Consider the following 16,854-nt stretch of genomic DNA (forward strand, 5'->3'; position numbering starts at 1 on the left):
AACACAGAACAGGAAGGGACAAGATGTTGCATTTGGGGTAGGTGATGATAGCATCTGTTGCAAGTCAACTGGATGATTTGTGGTGAGAGTCCAAGGTAGACATGAAGAAGCTGAGGGGGGGAGGTCAGGTCACTCAGTCAGTAGTCATCACCGACAAAGGTGGGGTTACATCCATAAATAAGATATGAGACTCATCAGGTTAACTTCCATTCAGAAGGCTGTTACACTCAGCGACTTGTAAATAATAGATTTCAGCTATCAGCTATCAGTCGTACTTTTAAATTTTATTGGCAGATCTGGATTTCAGCTAGAAACTAGCCAGTATCAGACTCAGGTCATGAGGGGGGAGATGGCACCTCCGGGAGCACTGGGGGTGCCTTGTCTTGGGATTTATGTTTCTTCTTCTTCTCTTTCTGAGGTGGGGGTGGGCAGGGCACAGAGAGAGTACAGGCTTCTGCAAGATCTGGAACTGAAAGAGAGGGGGTGACCTTGGGGTGCACAGATGGTGTGCCTCGTGGATGAATGGTGGGAAGAGTCTTCTGGCCTGAGAGACACTGGGGAGAGGGGTACCGGGAGGGAACCTGATCACCAGCAGATGCCGAAGAAGGGGGGCACTTCTTTGGCTGACGCGGGGGAGTGGCTCCCTGATGGGAGGTCATGGGAACTGCATGGGAGGGGGAGAGAAAGAGGGACGGGGCTGGGATAAGGACAAGGGAAGAGGAGGAAATGAAGTAACAGAGGCAAAAGTTGAAGATAGTGACACTGGATGGAGTCTCTCATACTTTTGACGAGCCTCAGCATAAGATAGGTGATCCAAGGACTTGTATCCTGTAGCACATAACCTTGCCCTTCTCTGGGAAGCCAGAATAAAGGCACCAGTATTGGTGTGGTTGTCTTTGCAACCCTTCTGCACATGTTGAACAAAATGAATGCCACGCTGCACAAGATTAGGCCGGAGTTCGTCATCAGTTTGCAGGATGAGGACCCTATGAAAAGTAGCTCCCTGGACCATATTCATAGATCAGTGGGGAGTGACAGACGCCGGGACGTTGCCAAGATGATCACAGGCACAAAGAGCTGAGGATTGGGTGGCAGAAGCATTTTTGACCAAGAGGGAGCCCGACCGCATCTTACTAAGAGACTCCACTTCACTAAACTTATCCTTGATATTTTCAATAAAAAACAGTGGGAATGTACCCCCATCTGTCCTAGTACAAACAAGGTAAGGGGGAAAGGGTTTCATCACAAGATGGCGAGCTTGGCCCTCCTCCCATGGTGTAGCCAGGGAAGGGAAGGTTGCCAGGTCATACAAAGCAGCATTCAATGATCCTTCACCATTTGAAGAGACAGCTGTTTGAGAACAGCCAGATTTTTGCAGTTTGATATGCTTCATGTGCCAAGCATCTGCCTGGATACCATCCATTCCGACCAGGGGCTCTCCCCATGGGCGTCACCTAGCCCCAGCAGTGGTCGTCTGGCACGACGGCCATTGCCAGGAGTTCCGATGCCCCAAGAAGTTAAGCAACCACTCCTTGGCATACAGGGGGAGTGTACAGCTCAGATATCAGTAGTGTGATCCCCATGTTGTCAGGGCACTCAGACATATGGGTACATAACAGCCCCACCACATGGACTGGCTATACATGCTGGTGACCTAGCGGGTGGAATGGGGCTACAGTGGGGAAAGGAGAGGGGAAGGAAGGGGGGGAAAGGAATCCACATCATAGATGCTAGAGACGGAGTTCTTTCCCATATGGCTCACACTAAAAACAGGAAATTTTGAAGTGGAGGTCAAACCTCAAGCGGGGACCTAAAGGATGAAAGAATAGGCAAAAGGAACAAAATTGCTACCAATACAGGAAACCAGGTGGATAGCCAGGTCAACATAAATCAGAACACCAACAGAGGGGAAGGTGGTGACAACAGGAAAGGAGCAAAGATAGGGAGGGAAGTCAGGGTGAAGGAAATGCTGCCAGGGAAAGAAGAATTTTCTGCAATAGCTTGGGGCCCCATGTGCGCCACACATGAACTCACGAAAGAACGGTGAGCCCCCTGCGTGCGTGCACGCGCACCTGTGTTTATGTGTGTGTGTGTGTGTGTGTGTGTGTGTGTGTGTGTGTGTGTGTATTTTCATTATGTTTCACTTACATTTTCTTTTTTCCTCATCTTCACACACACACACACACACACACACACACACACACACACACACACACATGTACACATACAACCTTCCACATAAATTTAATCAATTTCAGACACAGCCACAATAGTTTCCACATCATAATTTTTGCTTAGATATTTTGTACACATTAAGTTGTATTTGGTTGCAGATGGCAAACTGTAAAAGAAAACAGACACTGTAAAAACATAATACAGCAGGAAAACCACACTATGCGATTAAAAGGTATGAACAGATAATTTTATGAGTTCTTCAAGAATCTGTAATTACAATTTAAAAACCAATATTTACATGTTTACGAACAGTAAAGAACATTCTTTATGTTTAACAGCCATACAGCCATAAAATAAAAGCCCACTGATGATGCTGCAACTGCAGTGAAACAAGTTTGGGGTAAAAAACAAAATTGTGTTTTGCTAAGAGCGGACCACATCCAAAAACATAGTACATATTAATAATAATACTGATTATCTTTGCTCAGCAATCAAAGTTGAGTTCCATGGAGGAGGGACATAAGGTACCACAATCTACTGAGTCCTGTCATCTGCAAAGGTAGGTGTGAGATTCCAAGTAATGTCCTGAGTCAAGACAAGTACCATGGACGAATGAGTGACTTTACAGCTTGTTGTATATTACCTGCAATCACTCTTCCTCCCACAGATTCATAAATGCTTCCTTCTCAGTAATGAGATCAGAGAATGTAGGGATATAGTATAAGTATCTCTGCAGAAATCTTTGGCTACTGTGTCTGAAATATTATTTCCCCCATTTCTCACATGTCCTGGTACCCAAAATAAGCAAACCTTTCCTTGGTTTTGAATATTGGTACGGTATCAAAAGTGTTCCCCCATCATTGTCTCTGTTAGTACACTGTTTGACCAAATCTGAGCCAATGAAAAATTTCTGGCTGAAGTGACATCATCTCATCATCTACTTAACTGCTTTATGAAATCATGCCCGTAAAAACAAATTAGCATCCAAGGATATTGATTTGCTTATATCGAGGAGTATATACCAAATCATGATGATGATAAAAAAATTACTTAATAGCTGATTTAACTACATTATTAGGTGGTGCAATGGTTCTTGTATTTTCTTGTTTCTAAAATTAGTTTGCGTCTTATAATCAGCCAGGTCAGTGAACTGCTCCTGTTATGATTCAGACTTTTAACATCTACAATGTCAAACTGTGTAAGACTACTACTCATAAGATTTACTGGTGAAATTATTTTATGTCAGTAGTTACAGCAGTGGCTAGATCCTTAAAACAGGTGTCACTACCAAGATATGCTGTCTCATTCTTCTTGGGTAACTAGAGGTCACATGGCTGTTCCTCTTCAGATGAACAGTATCTAACTACTTTGAGTTACACATGCCTGCAGATTCATACATTGTATAATCATATTCAAGTTGAGAATAAACAGAAGGAGGATGATAGATTTCAAAAAGGAACAAAGGCGAGGGTTTTACAGTTTTTTGATGAAGAATTCATTAGAAATTCAACAGAAGCACAGCTTCGACATTGTCTTTTTAAAAGGACAATTCCAGCTTTCATCTGAAGTGAAACTATGGGAAACCTATATCTCTCTGAACAGGATTTGAATCCTACTCTCAGAGAACATGAGTTCAGTGACTTAACCATTGCAGCATATCCTTTGGTAAGAGACAAAAGTTTTTAAAATTTAAAATAGTATAGTTTTAGTGGACATTTGGTAAGTTGAAATATGATTTGATCTATGAAAATTACTGTGTACACACTCAATCCTCAGTATATAGCTTTACCACAAGAGGCCTCCATCACTCAGGCACATCATTTGCCATAATGTGCCTCCTCAGTTCTGAACAGCAGCCTCCGAATGGCACTCGGCAACTGGGACTATCTTCTGCTTCCACAGTGTGTCATATCCATTCAATAAAGGTGTTTCCAGTCGCCACAGAGAGAGCTGTCAATCATGGATTACTTTGATTTTGTGAAATACAGGTGCAAATGGGGATCCTATGCCCAACAGGGATAAAAGTCGACATGCTGCCACAGTTCCTACAATTATGCTATGTAGCACACTCCAATGCTACAACAGTTCCATCTCTTCTACAAGCAGAGTTATTAAGTTCTACAATGACTACATTTCCAAAATAGCAGTTGCTATTTACAGAAGTAGGAGCAGATAAGTAAAAGTGTCTGTAGAGTACTGCCAGTCATAATGTCTAAACCACAGAGTGCCAAGAGACAGCAAAGTTATTTGCAAGGGGCAGTCGAATAAAAATGAAAGACTATATGATTTAGACAGGGTTTCTATTTTGTGTGACAAATGAGAGCTTGCTCCAAAAGTAGGTTATGGGAAAAACGACCCTGTAATGCTGATATACAGTATTGGCGGTGTGCTGCTAGACACAGTTATGATAATTAAATCTCTAGGTATAACGCTGCAAAGCGATATGAAATGGAATGAACACACAGTACGACGTGAAAGTTTAGGTTGTTCTGGGGAGTGTGCATAAATAGCCGATTTGGTTAATGGGGCATTCCATGTCAAATCATCCAGGCCTTGAAACCCACTATCTAGCTGAGAACTGAGATATTGTGTACTGCAATTAAACTTGATTTTATAAATTCTTGCAATTTTTTTTGCTTTGTATACATGCTATTGGCAATAGGTAATTGCAAAACATGTTATGCAACGTACAGCAAACTGTGAAAATTTGAGAATTGGCTGCAGTTTTTATGTGGAAACAAGTAGGTTGACAATTTTTTTCCTAAGCATCCTTTCTGACGTGTCGTTTATGAAAACATGTAGGAACTGCCCATACAAAATTTTGTATATTAATTTAATTTTACTTTTTTCTAAAATTCAAGAATGGGACACTTGCACTCCCCCCCCCCCCCCCCCCCCCCCCCCCCCCCCTGAAAATCACTGAAAAATTATGAAGTGGTTTACAACAAGAGTAATGGAAAAAAAATTAAGAAATGAATGGCACTAAAAAAAGGGGGGGATTCGAATTCTGAGAACATTTCCATTCAGAGCTACAGCTGCAGGGATAATACCTACATTCAGAGGTTGATGGGTCTCTTTAGTTCTCTGAGTCAATTCAGAGCTTTCCATATATTTTTTTAAAATCTGGACATTACACATACAGCTGTTCGTGCCAGAACTAGATATCTCTTAATGAACTTGCCCTCACAGCTGATCTAATGAGCGTACATGCAAATGGCACACAAAAGCTAGGTGTGCATCCCTTATAGATCTTCTTCAATCTGACATATGGAACACAATTATTTTAATTGTTTAAAAACAAAATGTCCAGGTTGGAATATAAACTATTATGGAAAGGATAGATTTTTACTCACCATAAATATGACACATTGAGTTGCAGGCAGGAACAGTGAAAATACTGGAGATAGTGTTCATGTGTGCATGAAGTGTGATGCTTGTGTGAATGTATGCATTTTCCTTTCTTTTCTGAACAAGGCTTTGGCCAGAAGCTCGCTGTGTAACTGTCTTTTCATTGTGCTTGTCTGCAACTCAATGTTACCATCTTTTTGGTGAGTAGTAATATATTTTTTTCGTAATTGTTTGAATTTTCTGCTCTTCATTGAAATTTCATAACTCCACGTAAGATGTTCACCTGTGCAATTAATAGCTGATCATGATTTCCAGCTACCACCTGTGACATGCCAGCAGAACAGCACCTTACATATTTAATTTTTTATGTGATTTTTATGTATTCTTAGGTTAATTCTTAAATTCTGTGCATGTTTTTTTATGTGTGCTTTTATAACTAATTCTTAAGTTAGTAGTACTAGGATGGACAGGGCATATGCATGCTATCTGTAATGCAGAAGGAACTGGTGCCGGCCAGAGTGGCCGTGCGGTTCTAGGCGCTACAGTCTGGAGCCGAGCGACCGCTATGGTCGCAGGTTCGAATCCTGCCTCGGGCATGGATGTGTGTGATGTCCTTAGGTTAGTTTGGTTTAATTAGTTCTAAGTTCTAGGCGACTGATGACCTCAGAAGTTAAGTCGCATAGTGCTCAGAGACATTTGAACCATTTTTGAAGGAACTGGTCACAGTTTGTGAACACCTGAAGATGCTTTCTGCCACAGACAGCCGTCTTCAGACTCCTGCTTCTGGCTGTAGCAGTAAGAAAGAGTTGACATGTCACATTGGACACCTCAGTGTCTCTTGTTTTGCTCACGGGCTCTGTTAACAAGGCACCTCCCAGTATACACAACGAGATGGATGCTACGGCACCACACGATAAGTGGTGGGTGGTAATGCATTCTACATCTACATTTACACACACTCTACATGCCACTGTAGGGTGCATGGTGGACAGTAGCCTGTACCATTACTAGTCATTTCCTGTCCTGTTCCATCCACAAATAGAGTAAGGGAAAAACTACTTTCTATACAAGCCCCAGTTTCCTTTATCTTGTTTACATGGTCCCAACATAGAACTGTTCTGCAGACAGCTTCAAATGCCACTTCTCTAAATTTTCTCACAAATGAGCTGTCTGTGAAAGAATGCCTTCTTCCCTCCAGGGATTCCCAGTTGAGTTCCCGAAGCATCTCCATAATACTTGCATGTTGTTCAAATCTACCAGTAAAAGATATAGCAGCTCACAGATAAATTGCTTCAGTTTCTTCCTTTCATCTGAGCTGGCGAAGATCCCAAACACTCTAACAGTACTCAAGAATGGGTTGCACCAATGAACCAAACTTTCCTAAAATTCTCCCAACAAATCAAAGCCAACCTTTCCGCCTTCCCTAATACGATCCTTAGCCTACATGCTTATTCCATTTCATTTCGCTTTGAAACTTATGCTTATATATTTAATCAATGTGACTGTGTCAAGCAGCACACCACTTATGCTATATTTGAATATTACAGGTTTGTTTTTCCTACTCATCTGTAGCAACTTACATTTTTCTACATTTAGAGCGAGCTGCCATTCATCACACCAACTGGAAATTTAGTCTATCATCTTGCACTCACTCGCTCACCCTGTCTGCCAGATCATTTATGTATAGAGAAAATAGCAGTGGTCCTATCCCACTTCCTTGGGGTACTGCTGACGGTACCATTGTCTCTGATGAACACTTACCGTTGAGATAATGTGCTAGGTTCTGCTACTCAAGAAGCCTTGAAGCCATTCACATATCTGGGAACCTATACCGTATGCTCCTATCTTTGCCTACCTCCATTAACCTTCTGTAGTAGGGCAGGGTCTGAGAAGGCACAAGGAGGGATTATGATCCCCTTAGGGAACAATATCCGGCCCCGAAAGATATCCAATGTACACTCGGTTTGGCAGCCAGGGAGGGGGGGTGGGGAGGGCTCATCCGAGATGTTTGGAGGAGACTGTGCCTGTAGCTATCGAGCATTCAAGGTGCCATCTGCAAGTTGTGGCTCATGTCAGCACACTGATGTCTGTTGCTTGGGTTCGTACAGGCGGCTGGCGGAAGTGGTGAAGCCTCCTGACATTGTGCACGTGATGTAAGCAGAGCTAAAAATTTGCAGCATTGTTTCCAGAACTGATCGGATCCTTTGCTTTTGAGCTGAGTGAACATCTCAATCAAAGGCTCCATTGATTCTGTCACAGTCCTACCTGCATATTTTTGGACCTGTGTTATGGCATTGAGAAATGTAGGACTTCCCTTGATAGGTCAGGGGTCCACTGCACAAAGGTAGCACTTTCCCACACAGCAGAGTACTTGTCCTGCATACAGAGTATAAGGGAGCAGTCAAATGAAAATAAGATAGATGGAAAAATAAATTAAGAAAGTTGTGTATTATTTCAAAAGTAATTACCACAACTGTTTTATCCCACTGTGAGACAAGGTGGTCAACGCATTCATTGAAAAATGTTTGCAGTTGCCTACGGAGCCATGATTGTATCCAGGCATGCACCTCTTCATCCAAAGCAAATCTACAACATTAAAGTCTTTCTTCAGGGCTCCAAAAATATGGAAATCACATAGGGAGAGATTGGGACTTCATGGAGGATGTGTACGGGCTGAGGATGTGTATGACTGAGGTGGAGTGGGTTCTGCAGAGGTTAGCCACTAATGAGTATCTTGCCTCAAAAACCATCCACCCCACAAGCACTTAACACACCCTGAAGGTGACTGAGCTTCTTTTTCTACTCCCCCCCCCCCCCCCCCCCCCCATTTGAACCGTCTTCACAATCACGGCAGTGGAGTCAAGGTCTTCATTCCATGTGACGTACCATGGTCCGCTATTGCATCGAAGCATGCATAGATCTTATAGTTACAGAGAATTGTTGATGTTAACCAGTTCTCTGCTAATGAACACTGGGATCACAAGACCCATACATAGTGTCTACTGGCTAGGCTCCTGAGGGTAGGGACAGGGCAATCAGAGGTTCTACAACAAAATCATAAGAGATAGCTTACTGCTTGTGGCTGCTGGATGTATTAAGTGGATGACCAACAAACAAAAAGCAACAGATGTTATCAGCCAACTTTCTTGCAGTGTCACATTAACTGCTGGTTTCTATTTTTAAATGTGCCTCCATTGAATTTCGTTATGACCCAAACCAGCTCCTGGCCAAGTGAAGAATGTTTTGGTGCCCAGTCCATGTCGGACACATCCTTAGAGTCTACACTGTAAATTTTAAATTAACAACAGCCTCAGTTGCAATGTTTACCTAGATTTGGGATAACCCAACCTTCTTCACAATAAAAGTAACTACAATTTGTCCATAATGGTCAGCGTCAAAAACTAAAAACTATAATACAGTAATACATGTCATATTTCAATAACTTATTTGGGAAACAGCCTCGGCCCCACTTCGTGACTTCAGTACGGCTGCAATGGATGTTGTACTGGAACTGGCTAAAGCCTCAAGAGGGCATGCGCGATAGTGTGTCATGCGTACTTGTTAACACTGGTACTAACATGTATTCCTAAACTTAAAATTTTCATGAATAACCAGGTATGAATAACAGTAACTATGATGTCCTTGGCAGCCAATACTCTGCCGCCTTCTTCACAAGACTTATCTGCCACCAACCCTTGGTCTGAGATGCGAACAGACTACCACCCAGCTTTGTGCTTCTGAGGAACTGCCGCTGCATGATGTAGTACTGCAGCCTACAATCTAGGGTTCATCTTCTTGTAAAGCACTACCTGCTGTCACACCACTAGGACACCACCAGCTACAGTGTTAAGATACCTTCGCTGTCTTGTCACTGGCCGCCTGCTTCTAGCTGAGGGCTGTGACTGCCTCCACACTCTCAACACCCCAGCTTCTCAGCAATGCTCAGTTCAGCATGTCACCTCCCAGGCAAAATGGGTATGTCCCAAGCTGTTTGCTATGCCTATCACATTGGGGGGGGGGGGGGGGGAGGTTACTAGCTTGGCATTCTGGTGTGAGCTGTCAGAGTTGGCAGTTATGTATGCATAATGTGAGCTTGCTTGTGCGTATGAATTGTGTGTGTTTCTCTTTTGATGATTAAGTCTGTAGCTGAAAGCTTTGTGTAAGTGTCTTTTAACTATACCTGTCCGCAACTTAATGTACTATCTTTTCAGTAAGTAGCAATTTATCTTTTTCTACATTGTTGATATTTCTACCTGGAGTTTCCATTGCTTGATTTTATTAGAGAATGCCTGAGACAAAGGTGCTCCCATATAACTGTCCACAGCACACTGAACAATAAAGAATTGTTTTGTTCATCAATTTTTTTTTTTTTTTTTTTGCAGCCTCCTACAATGTCTGTGTCTCCCTCGCCATCAAATGAACCCAAAATGTCCCAGATGGGGGTCGAGCACCGCCTGACAAGCACCACCCAGAAGTAGTCATTGTACAACCAACCCCTACATTACGATATTTTACAGAATTAGGCTGTGGTGATTGCTTCAGCCCATAAACATATATAACTTGATTTGTTCCATATCCTTGAAGACTCTCCTTTATGATGGGATTTACAGAACATGAATGAATGGGGCTTGTTTCCAAGATCAACTCCTGCTCTAATGATATTAAACCACAGATCTGTAATGCTTAAATACAACACATTTCCTATTTTGAAACAAGCCCTATTTTTGATGGCTTAAAAACTTCCAAATGCTCAAAGGAAGGGAAGACATTTTGATGTACAGCAGCATAATAGCAATAACTTATTGTCACTCTCCCACACCAGCACAAAATGGTTACAACGGGGATTCAGATATTGGTATGGTTCACGAGATTACTAGTTACTGGTTTCTTCTTATGTAATTTCTGACTTACATGGTTCATGTCGCAGTTGCACAGTAAATTTAGAACAAATACACATAAAAATAAACTAAAAATTGTTTGTTTATGGGGGAGAGGGATTTTTATTCTGGAAATATTAAATGAATTTCATAAACGCAGGCAAAATGATGGAGTGGGGGGTGGGTGGGTGGGGGGGGACACAGTAAGAGAGAGTAGGAATAAATGGCAAAGGAATATGGGCAAACTGAGACTGCGATTAATGTTTCTTCTATATGAACACCACACAATGCCGTCCTCCCTATTATTAACATTTCTGGTCATATCCTCCCCCCTCATCTGGTGTCTCAAGACTTGAATGTGGATAATTGAATACCTACCTTTTATCTTTTGTTCACACCATTCCATAAAAAAAAGTTGGCAGAAACATGTAATTTGAACTGTTACAATTCATTGTAACACTTTTGTTAATTGAGAATAACATACCTTTCTTTTTAAAAAAATACAATTTCTTTTATTTCTCATGGGAGACTGGTCCCCAAGTTGTTACTTTGGAGCTGAATCATTTCTAAAATCAAGTTTTTCACCGTCTGTTTGCAATTAAAGTATTCACAGAACTAGTAGGGCCAGTGTTTGGTAAAAGTGACGTACTGGACCCCCCCTCCCCTTAAATTTTTCAGTGCAGTGTAGATGTAAACATTATGCATCACCAGCTGTCAATTTGTTACCACAAGCAGGTTTTCTGCATTTACACATGTTCTCTCCACCAACTCACAATCTAATTATCATCTTCCAAGCTAACCTAGACCTCAGACTGCATTACACATGAGTAGGCTTACCACAAACCACACTTCCATCTGTAAGTAGACACTAATTCTATTTATTAAATACTTTTACTTTTGTACTTATAGGATTTGTTGTAGATATCAGTGAGGTATCTTCATCAGACTCAAATATACACAAATTAACACTCAACACTTGCAGTTAAGTACAAAACACAGCAGGTGAAAATAAAATATAGGTACTGATTCTGGGAGAGGCGTGTTCCTGTGAACATGTGCAGAAGAAGCCAGGTGAAAATTACATGGGTAGGTTGGATAATTAATAAGAAGGTACTGAAGCCAACTGGGAAAAAAGAAAATTATTGTACAATTTAATTAAATCAAGGGATTAGTTGATAAGAGACATCCTAAGGTATCAAGGAATTATCAGTTTGACTGTGGAAGTAAGTGTGACAGATGTAAATTGTGGAAGAAGACCAAGGCTTGTATAAAGTATGCAAGTCCAAATTGGTGTTGACTGCAGTTACACCTAAAATGAAGAGGCATGCACAGGATGAACTAATGTGGAGCGCTGCATCTACGGACTGAAGACCACCACAACGCTATGAAAGATGTCAGTGCAACAGTATATTTTTGGATGTAAATTTATACCAGAGCTTCACTGTCACCCCGATCTTAAATGGCATATCAGGCCATGATAGAGAGCTCCTCACTCTACCTGACTACAGACCTCTCAAGAAAACAGTCCCATCCTGGAAGGCAATCAGACTTATGAACAAAGAGTCCCAGGAAATTTTTAGCCATACGCTGCAGCATCAAGACTGGAATTCAGTGCATAGAGTAGATGATGTTGATATAAAGTTTAACAAATTCATAAATGAATTCCTATCCCACTTTGAAGAGGCTTTTTCTAAAAAGTTTGCTAGGAACAATATTTCCACATCCTTAAAGAAGCCATGGATCACAAAGGGTATTAGAGTGTCATGTAAATGTAAGAGGGAACTTTATAGAGCAACCAGAGGGTCCAGGGACAGAGAATTAATCAGACATTATAAAATGTATTGTAAAATCCTAAAGAAAGTTATTCAGACATCAGAAGCACTGTATTATGTAAAAGAAATTGATAGCTCCAATAATAAAATGAAGACTGCCTGTCAAATAGTTAGCAAGGAGACAGGGAACAATAAAAGAAGGCCCACAGAAAACTTCAAAATCAAACACGAAGGGAAGCTTGTGCAAAATTCTGAGATCATAGCTGAAATCTTTAGTAAACACTTCCAATGAGTGTCTGAGCAAATAGGCTGCAAAGGTTCTGTGAATCACAAACTGATAGAACAATTGTCACCATGAAAACCAAGAACTCCTGTGGGGTAGACAATATTTCTAGAAAATTGTTAAAACAGTGTTGTGCTTCTGTAAGCAGTATACTGTGCCACATTTTCAATGCCTCTTTGCAACAAGGAATTGTTCCTGATAGACTAAAGTAGTATGCTATTGTGAAGCCTCTCTTTAAGAAAGGGTAGAAAATTGATGTTACAAATTTCAGACCAATATCTCTCCTGGCTGTGTTTTTACAAAGGTACTAGAAAAACTTATGTATTCCAGTATTTTAGAACACCTACATAAATTCAATATTCTTAGCAAACATCAGTTTGGAAAGGTCTGTCAACTGAACAAGCAATATATGCCTTATAGATACGGTTTTGGAATCTCTAAATGAGAAAATGGTGACAACATGGTTATTTTGTGATTTATCTAAAGCCTTTGACAGTGTGAACCACCAAATACTATTACTGAATGCAGACCATCTAGGAATAAGTGGTGTAGCAAACAACTGGTTTCAGTCATACCCGACAGATAAGAAAGAGAAAGTAGTCTTAGATAATTTTTGTGTGGTGGAATGATTTCATCAGAATGGACAAACATAAATTGTAAGTGCCATAGGTCTCTATTCTTGGTCCTTTACTGGTCCTGTTATTTATAAATGATTTACCTTACTCTACCATGATACAGTGTAATTTTACCATCTTTGCACATGACTCGAACATAATGGTTAATGGTGATAAATGAGAAAATTAATATTATTATTATAGATTTAATGAAATGGTTTACTGCAAATGGTCTTTCACTAACCTTTAGTAAGACTAATTATATTCAGTTCACCCCAACTACCAAAACTGAGGAAGAAATGACTGTTAAATATGCCACACAAGTCATAGAAAGAGTGGAAGTAACAAAGTTTCTAGGTGTGAAGATTGACTGTAGAGTGAACTGGTCCCATCACATTTTAGATCTTTACAAGAGACTCATCTCTTTGATTTTTGCAATGGGAATCATCTCTGACAGTGCAAACTTAAGCATTAAAAAAGCATCGTACTATGGTTACTTCCATTCTTTGATGGCATATGGAATTATTTTCTGGGGAAATCAGCCTCGTGGAAAGAAAATATTCATTGCTGAGAAGCGTATTGTAAGAGTGATGTGGTGTAGACCCTAGCTGCAGTTGTAGAAGCCTATTCCGGAATCTGGGAATTCTTACAACTACTTCTCAACAGGTGTATTCACTTACGTGTTTCATAAGTAAAAACACTGATTTATACAAAGGTAACAACAGTGAATGCCATCAGTACAACACAAAGAGGAACTCGATTTCCACACTGAAGGTAAAGATTTGAAGGTTGTGAAGAAGCGTGTACAGTACTCCGGTATAAAGATATTTAATGCTCTTCCTTCAGAAATCGAATGTGAAATAGCCAACAAATCTACATTTAAAGAGCTTCTGAAGCAATTTCTTTTAGCCATGCCATTTTACAGTTTGGAAGAGTTTATGAAACACAGTGAGAAACTGCCTTAAAACAAAATAATATGTGTTATCATTTAAATTGAAAATTAAGCTGTACATTCTTGTCACATATGTAACACTTTTAGTATTAACTGCTTATATTTAACCCTCTGGGTTATATGACCTTTTCATATTTAATTTACTATGTTTTATGCTTTGTAATCTGTAGGCCTAAGGTTTCTCATTTCATCATGTAGTGTTACGGATCATTGTAGTAGTTACGTAACTTTCTAATCTTTACTTGTAAACAGTGTATAAGTACTTGTCATTAACAATGTAAAAATTGACACACACTACTTCCATGTGAAATTCTCACAGTTGGATCCATGGTGTAAGAAATAAATAAATCAATAAACACACATTAGAGCCCGTTCATGTTGTGGTTCTGTGTAGTTAATGCGGTGGCTGTCATTTGAATTCAGCGCCATTTCCACTGTCTCAAAAACTAATGAGGCGTCTGGCTTATGTTTCTCCTTTCTGCGTGTGCCCTTTGGGGCAGCTGTGTAGTTCGCTCCAAAGCATCTTTGTGTAGTGTGTAAATACTTGTGGCGGTAGTGTCATTCTGTACAGTGTACGAGTCTGTTTCTCTGGAATACATTTATCAACAGTGAAGATGTGTTTGTTGTAATCCAACCACCTATCCTCATGCACATCTTAACAAAATCGTGCACTTAAAAATTACAACAGTTCATTTTCAAAGTTGTCCAGTATCGTACAGCGTATGCATTCTGTATCATTAAAGTTGACTGCATCACCTAGGACGAATATTATGTCGCTATCAACAATTCCTGGTGTTCTGATTGCAAAGAAATGTTTAAAAGTGCCGGTAACTCAGTTGTTGACTGAATGACAGCCCAATTTTGAGGCTGCTCTGGAGCCAACGAACTACACAATTTTACGCCTACTTTAGCAACTCACCCACTGCATGCTGCTGATCGTTACATGCGATTTATAGAGCACTTTTTGTCATCTAAAAATATCACTTCATTGTCCCATAGACAACGCAGCGCCTTTCAGTCCCTTAACAGGAAAGCAGAAACGCCGAAATGCAAGTATGTGAGGCCAACTCGTGCAAAGTAAATCAATAAGTAAGAAAATGTTACTGACAACTGGCGGAAACTTGATGGTTTTTCTGCTGTCTAGATTCGTCCGTGATAACTTTCCAGCGTTTCGAAAGCAAACATGAAGCAAAGTGCTATTTTGAACATCACTTCACACGTATCTCCTACAAGAAAGATTCGATGTTTCCCACGGAAGTCTTAAAACATCAGTGATGTGTGAGCAAAGACACGAAAGTAAATAAAACAGTAATTCTGTTTACAAACCACTTGTTACAAAATCGAGCATCCCGCGTCCGCCCGGCATACACCAGGAAAACAATTGCTACTCACTACTGGCGGCTGTGGCGAGCGTCCCACAGCGTTGGCTGCCAGTGGTGGGGGAAGAGACGTTTGGTGGGTCCGGACTCCGGTCAAGGTCACCGCAACAGCTGGCCAAAGCAGCGTCTCCTCAGCTGGAGAGTGCAGCACAAGCAAATTGCAAATGTGCTGAGTAACGGTGATGCTGCGAATAGCCCTTTCTCTGAAGCGACCGTCTAATCGTAACATCTACGGTGGAATGTAATGGCGGCAATTATATGGCGTGTCAGAAAATTTCATTTGAGAAACCACTAACGCATGTCTAAACAAAGAGACAATGTTCAGTTCGATAAGGGATACGATAAACTACGGTATGCTTCGTATGTGAAACAAATGGCATATAAAACTACTTATTTGTATAGATATAGGGCACTGAAAACGTCGAAGCTGAGTGATCTACTTCGAAGTTGTTACCGGCCAAACCAAATACCGGGAGTATGCTGAGATGAATTGTTTAAGGTAACTGGTATTGCGACTGTATCGTGGAAACGGATAATCTGAGTGACAGGTTACTCGTTAACGCATTTCTCTCTAGACAATCTGCTTACAACTTTTCAAACATACTTTTTAAGTAAATCAAGCGATGCATCGCAGTTTTGAGATGAGATTACACAGCTAAAAATGACTCAGCGGAAGAACTGGAATAAATAGCCGCTACAAAAAAGACTTAGGCTTATAAATATTTCTGTGAAAACAACTTGTTTGCAAACGCAAAAAAGACAATATACAGACGATTACAGGCCGAGAGGTTCTAGGCGCGTCAGTCCGGAATCGCGCGACTGCTAAGGTCGCAGGTTCGAATCCTGCCTCGGGCATGGATGTGTGTGATGTCCTTAGGTTAGTTAGGTTTAAGTAGTTCTAAGTTCTAGGGGACTGATGACCTCAGATTTTAAGTCCCATAGTGCTCAGAGCCATTTGAACCATTTTTATACAATTACAAACACCGGACTCAGTGAGAGGGCTTCAAATCCCCGTCCGATCGTCATGGATTTAGGCTTTGCATATTTTCCTTAAATGGATAATGTGAATACTAGGACGATTTTTCTGAATAGCACGCAACAGATTTCCTTCTTCGTCACGTACAAATCATAAAGGTAAAATTACGGTAACTATTGCTCGACCAGGTATACAGTGTGTGAAATCGCCATTCTTCCCGCGCTCCATCCCCTAATAGTATGGATTTTACAACAAAGTATGGATGTAATCGATGGATTTTCGTCGTTTACGTTTCTGACCGACCATAGTCCAACGCTGATGCAACCCTCTATTTAACAGCACAAAAGTTATTAGACCACTGCGTTTCGTACTGCCTAAATGCCAACCTAATTTAAGTGGCCTTTCTCTTGCAGGCCATGAACTCATCGCTGAAACCGACCCAAATACAGGCTACCTTATCCAACTCATCAATCGCAAA

At 40.9% G+C, this 16,854-nt stretch overlaps 1 protein-coding gene across 1 annotated transcript in view; it reads right to left on the reverse strand.

The window, feature by feature from the left end:
* Positions 1 to 15,448, reverse strand: part of LOC124613870 (UDP-glycosyltransferase UGT5-like) — a 64,518-nt gene extending 49,070 nt beyond the window's left edge. Inside the window, exon 1 of the mRNA XM_047142599.1 lies at positions 15,348 to 15,448. The gene's annotated coding sequence lies outside the window, so the exon portion shown is untranslated. The remainder of the gene's footprint in view (positions 1 to 15,347) is intronic.
* Positions 15,449 to 16,854: the final 1,406 nt, after the last annotated feature.

The sequence above is a fragment of the Schistocerca americana genome, chromosome 4 (assembly GCF_021461395.2).
Source record: "Schistocerca americana isolate TAMUIC-IGC-003095 chromosome 4, iqSchAmer2.1, whole genome shotgun sequence".
Classification (NCBI taxonomy): Eukaryota; Metazoa; Arthropoda; class Insecta; order Orthoptera; family Acrididae; genus Schistocerca; species Schistocerca americana.